Raw genomic sequence first — 6,742 nt, forward strand, 5'->3', positions numbered from 1 at the left:
TCCTGGGAACTATGCCTATCCATTCTGATATAAGGCTGCATAAATTATACACTTGTAAGGAATAATTTAACAATACATTGAGGAAGGCAGCAGCAGGCACACAGGGGGATAAAGTTTTGAGCTGTTGTTTTTATCAGTCACGGCAGGTGTTAAGCTCCCAGGCGCATCCACAATGACCTAAACGATTTGAATTTCTACATTCAAAATGCTGACCTATGCAGAAGGTAATTCCATGTATAATGCTTACTTTGTGATAGCTATTATTCTAAGATTTGTTTCTATTTTCTTGTCTTCTAAGTCATTTTAACCCATTTTGGGCGAGAACCCCTATTTGTAACTATACCTTTCAGGACGGGGACTCCTTTTGGGGTTCTTGTTGCTATATACAGTATATAGCAACATACATTTGTTGTAATTTTTTTAATAAATATTTGAAGTTTTTCAGAAAACTTAGGTCAGGATTTAGAAGGCATTTTTAGAATCGGCCTCAGGTCTAAATGGGTTAACTCATTTCCCGCCATGGACGCATAAAGTCGTTCTATTAAATAGTCCACTTGCCCGCCAAGACGCATAAAGTTGTTCTATTATTCTTTCATTTTTTATTCCACAAGGGGCACCCTAACACAGCTTTGGGATGATCCATCGTCACTCAGAAAATAAGTACGGTATTCGGGTGTCATCTCATTCCAAAAAAAAAACAGGAAGCCATCCACCCTCACTATAGGATTTTTAGAAAAACACTCTTATCTCAGTTTCCTTTTTTTGCATTGAAAACCAACGGCCCATAGCCCCAAAATGGCCGATCGCGGGTGGAATGTTATTGTTCCAGCGTACACACGAATGCCTCTGCCTCCTCACAGGGACTTTTTTTTTTTTTTTTTTTGTACACAATGTGGCTTCCACAGTGTTTCAAAGATCGTCGGATTAAGGTAAAATTTACACTGGCAAAGGGATAACAAACAATGTTTAATACCTTGGCAGGAGAAGTGAAGTGTTAATAGCCTTTGCTCATTGTTATTGTTTTGTCTCAGATTTTCCTGTAAGTAACCACTGCTCTCAGTTAGCCTGGAAACCAGACGAATCTGCCAGTGCAGAAAAGAAGAATGTCCCTCGGCAGATTTGGTCTGGCCCCGCTCGGTTGTGATTTCCCTGCCCCCGAAGTTGTGGGGCACCAATCAGGGCCCATGTATGAAAATATGAGCCGGGTTTATCACCATGAGGCTTTTTTTTTTAATTCGCCCCTTGGAAATGCAGGTTCCACGCACAGATTCCAGACTAATATCTACGCAGTGATATTAGTCTGCATGACCAGGCTAGCTCTCAGTAACAAACAACGTCACTAATCGTTTGTTTTCTCCCTTCTTGTAGCCAAATAATTTGGTGTTGGGCCAGCAGTGATATAATTCATCCTATCCTTGGCCATAGTCTATTTGTGTTCTCTAATTTCCATAGAGAGGTACCAGTGCCTTTTAGATGTTAGGGGTTTAGGAGACAAGTGGATGTGTAATACTTATTAGTCTGTTAAGTGAGGTATCTGCCCAACAATGGAAACAATCCACTCTAATGTCGCTGCAGGCATGCACTGTGCTTATCGTTTCAACATTAATTAAGACCGATATAGAGCACCGAAGTCCTGACGTCACTCGTTCATCCCCAGGTTTGCGGAAGTAATTTCTCTATGGAGAATAACATTGGGTCATCTTAGAATCGTCTCATATAAGAATTGTGGTCCAAAAATAAACACCGCGTGTCGGCGTTATTGTCAGGGAGGAGGTTCTGTATCGTTTATGATAGTCAGTCACTTATATTTGATACAGTCTGTTTCTGGCGAAAATGTAACTAATTCGGCGGAAGTAACATTAGCGTTTTCTCACCGTCAGTTGATGCTTCATATCCATAAGAGTCAACCCGCCGGGGTCATGTGTTTATTTTTGGAACACAGTTCTTATTTGACGCGATATTCAATACGTCTATGGGATTCAGAACGGGGGTGGAAAACTGCAAACCAGGTAGACAAACAAAGGATGTGTAAATGACGTCAGACTTCGGCGGTCTATGATAAACCAAACTAGTCTAAATAGAGTTTAGTTCAAGTATAAACTTGTGCCTATGTCGTGTAAGCCACCTGCCGATTTCTCAAATGATTTAAGCATGTGCACAATGCATGGCATTTTCATATGTTTGTTGTTCAAAAGCTAACGCCATATTTTTACATCATAGGCTACTAGTAGCCGACTGTCGGTGTGGTGTGTGCAGCAGCAACTTTTTCACACCTTTCAAATGACTGATAACAATCTCCCTACTTCATTTCGACTTAGTCTGTTGTACTGTAGTCTGGACAACAAAGTTTAGTAGGGGCTTAAAAGCAGCCAGATAAAAAGCAGCCAGCCAAAGCATGCAAGCATTGGATGGCTCACGGGAACGCAGTCTCGCAGGTACGCCCGTTCATGTGCGGGCATGTGCTCAGGCTCAAAACACTGCATGGACAGCTTTCCACTGTGTTCCAACCCGACTACAACCATGCCTGCATTGCTGAAGACTGTGGAAGACAACAAGTGGCACACGTTCCGGGTTCAGTTTCTCATACTGTACCTTTGCTTGATTGGTGCAGCTGCCGATTTAAACCAGAAACACATATAGTAGTATGACACCTTCATACTGTATGTTTCTGCAGCAGATTTAACCAGAAAAACATGGGAGGGTGTCATATGCGTTTCTGGTTTAAGTCTACAACTGTGCCAAACAAGCGACGCTATGGGAGACTGAATTGTAACTGGAAACGGGTATGCCACTTTAGGGAAACCCGCGGCTACAGTTATGCACAGAACCATATGGTCAAAGAATGCCTGGAGACTTCTTGGAGAACTTCTCATTTGGTCCTTTCTCTAATCGCTGCTGACTTGCTATTTCCTTCCTAAATTGAGGTTCCAGACCTTCGATTACGAGGGAACACACAATGGAATGACCCCACTAGATTGCTTGAAATAGCGAATAAGGTGTTCCAGGCAAGCAATTACCCACATTTGATGAAGTCGTGAATGGGGTTGGCTATACAGTATGTGTGTGAGAGACACGGCATCCAGGTGAGCTGTCTAAGGGGTTCAGAGAGATGTCAGGCCAAATGATTGGTTAGCACGTTGAGTGTCTTGTCCAGGGGACCAGAGACCTGCCTGTTATAATCTAGGGGACTGCCGGGAATAGTCTGGTGGTGGTTACTTGTAACAGAGCAGGAACAGACAAATACACACTTATGCTGTCTACAACGGACTGCCAGCTGTTTCAGTTTAATCACTTGAGCCCCATAGGCTGTGTTGGGAGCTAGATCTTCTATTATTGCTATTTTATCAAATGTACATTTTGAAATTTTGTATGTAATGTATAAGTGGTTAAGTATGAATACACAACCCAAATTGTGTGTGTGTGTGTGTGTGTGTGTGTGTGTGTGTGTGTGTGTGTGTGTGTACAAACGTTTGTAGTAGGCCAAAGAAGACACTCGAACAAAAATGTTCAATTTGGCCTCATGGTGCCACTTAAAATTCCTCATTTTTGAAATTTGACTCCATCCACTTCTTATGCATGCATTAATTTAATTATACTATCTGGAATTTATATAGCATTTTTCTAAGTACTCAAAGACGCTTTACGTGTGTGGGGGCCAGGGAAGAGAAAAAAAAAAAAAGTACTCTAGTGACTATATGCCCAGGTGAGAATAGTCACACAGATAACTTTGAAATCTATGATTATGAATGTGTCAGCCTGAATATAGGCGAGGCTTGTATTGAATAATTGTGAATACATACGGTATGTATGTTTGTCCAAATAACTGCTTAACACATGGACGTAGGGGGAAAAAAGTTAAGCAGTAGTGCATTTTTAGCTAGGGTTAAGCATATGACTTTTGGGACAGTCAGATACCTTAATGTATTCAGATATGCAGTAGGAAACTGAATAATATCAGAGTTGTATTGTTCATTCTTTGCACAAGTGTGACTGTCTATTATTACTATTCATGTGTCAGCCAGTCCACATCAGATTACCCTTGCCTAAGGTTACTACTAGTACAACTACACAATATGATTTGTAGCTTAAAATCTTTCATACATATTACTGCAATCTTATGTTCCTGGGGCTACTTTGATAACACTGTTATGTGAAATGATTAGCCTGCATCTATCTGGACTACTGCCAGTGAGTGAATTTCTTGTGAATATCACAAGTTATATAGCCTGCCCCAGCGCGTCTGATATCTGTCATAGAGGGGCGGATTCAAAATCTCCGGAGAAAACAGCCGGGGGCTCCCATTGGTTCACCGATCTGTGCGCCCGCCCTGCTCCCCGCCCCTCCTCCTCCCCAGTGTGCGGCATTGAGAGCCCTGACGTCACAACATTTGGAGCGACGCCCACTGCACTCTGGTTGGTTGGGGAAATGAAAGGTTGACTCCCACTTCCTATGCCAGGAATGTCAACAGCTTGGTCCAGGCTTTCTTTTTGAGCAAAACGCGAAGGAAAATAAAAGGCTGGAGATCGAGGCTACAAGTTATATAGTTGACTTCATGGAAGGGCCTTTCTCTGACATTCAAATATAACCTCAAAGGGTGAGGAAAGTTGTCATACAAAGAAGCCAGGGCTATAGGCAGCCAAAATATCACATCTGTCTGGTATGCTCTGGTTTGTTAATCCCGTGTTTCACAGCACAGGGAAGTATTTGACTGTACTCTATCTGCTATAGGGCTGTGACTGAACACACTATGTTAGTCTAGCATAGTGTATTCGGTCATTCAGTGTTTATTTTTCGAACACAGTTCTTATATGAGATCTAAGATTCCCCAATGGGGATTTCAACACAAAAAATAAAGCCACAACCCAGGGGGACAGCGCCCTCTAGTGGCAGTGACGTCAAGACTTCGGCGCTCTATACTATAGCATAGGCATTAGACTGTGTTGATGTGTGGCACCAGCAGGTGGAAAAGTTTACAGCAGTTGGCATTGAGCTCAGTCATTTCCGTTGGGTTTATATCGTGAGACTGAGGCTCCAGTGCTGAGGTACTGAGGTCCAGTACTGTACGGTCTGAGGTTCTGTACTGTTACTGTATGTGTTTAGGTCCCGTATCATCCGTGTTGAGGTCCTCTGCTGTACGTGTTGAGGTCTAGTACTGTATGTTGAAGTCCTGTACTGCACTTGTTGAGGTCCTGTACCGTACAGTACGTGTTAAGGTCCGGTCATCCTCATTCTGCACTAGGTAGCTGTAGCACTTAAACTGTCGTCAGGCTGACGGATACATCTGCATTCCCTCTTAGACTGTGAATAGCAGTGAGCTGTCAATAGAGTAACACTTCATTAAACCAGCCCAATAGCTCTAGTTTCATTCATTAATTTTGACTTAAATTTAAAAGAGTATACCAAAACAAGACAAGCTCATTAACAGCAGCACCTGCATGTACTATTAACTAGAGATTACGCACGCACGCACGCACGCAGGGCCGTGCTTAGGGATCAGGAGGCCCTAGGCAAACCCCAGTATGACGCCCCTGGGTCGGGACCCATATGTGGGTCGCGGACCAATTTTTAAGAGTCGTGAGTAAAATACCCCTTTATTTGTTTCCTACATTTTTGTTTTTAATTATTTCAAAAGGTGATTTTTTTTTTTTAATTTTTTTTTTAAAATGAATTTAAAACTAACTCCCCTCCTGACTGTTTGGGGGCCCATGTTGTCTGTTTTTTAAGGACCTCAAATGGATTGGAAAGCTGTTTATTTCTAATTATATTATTTATTTATTTTTCATGGGGCCCCCCTGCCTGTGGCCCAGGCGGCCGCCGAACCTTGCCAACAGCAAAGCACGGCCCTGCACGCACGCACGCACGCACGCACAGGTGGATGGTTGGTTGGGTGCATACACTAACCCTTGGAATTCAGGATTCCCCACTTCCTGCTTGGAAAATTTTCATTGGGATTTCAGGCATGTTTTCTTAAACCCCAGTTCACAACTAGTAGTACTGTATTTGAAGTATTTGACATCACATTAATATGGCTGCCCACACCACCACCCTTAAAAAAAGAAATGTTACTATTACAGGAGAGTGCTTTTAAAAGCAAAAAAAGTTTGTTTTTCAGCATTTGTGACTTTTTGATCAAGTAACATTAATACAATTACATTGGGTGGTTGAAGCTATTAAATCAAAAGAAACTAAAAACACACTGCGGGCGCTCATGTTTTTCTCAGCTTGGTAGCTTGAACACACGAAGGTTGGTAATGATGCATTTCCCACACTCACATTGCTACCTCTGGCCATAAAACCAAATGCTTCCCTTAGGTTAAAGTCATTATGTCAGGCTGTACTTTTTCAGGTCAGTGACCATGCTGCAATAAGAGGGAGTTTGGGGGCAGGCTCAGACCGCATGCAGCTTGAGAGTTCCTTCAGCTTTTCAAGTAGCCACAGAGTCACCCTGCTGTTAGAGTTGAACACGGTCTTGGTCTGTACTGGAGGAATATAGGCAAAGTGTGCTCTAATGTTTTCGTATTAATAATAATAATACATACAATTTATATGCTTATATGTATGTCTCAAGTTAGAGACCATCATTACAGTATCTCCACCCGGAAATAATGTTCTCATCCCTGTGTGTGTGGGTGTGTCTGTCGGTGTGTGTATCTGTTGGCAGCTAATTGTGCATAATGCTTTATCATATTTCTTGTGCACGCTCACAGCAGGCCAAGGACCTACATTCTCGAAGAAGAGATTA

General features: G+C 42.4%; 1 protein-coding gene across 1 annotated transcript in view; it reads left to right on the forward strand.

Moving 5' to 3' along the window:
• The window catches only part of LOC308086198 (neurobeachin-like), a gene marked incomplete at its 5' end in the record, with an annotated part of 275,853 nt that overhangs the window by 89,879 nt on the left and 179,232 nt on the right, over nucleotides 1–6,742 (forward strand).

This window comes from Gymnoscopelus braueri (assembly GCF_963280865.1).
Source record: "Gymnoscopelus braueri genome assembly, chromosome: 5".
Taxonomy (NCBI): domain Eukaryota; kingdom Metazoa; phylum Chordata; class Actinopteri; order Myctophiformes; family Myctophidae; genus Gymnoscopelus; species Gymnoscopelus braueri.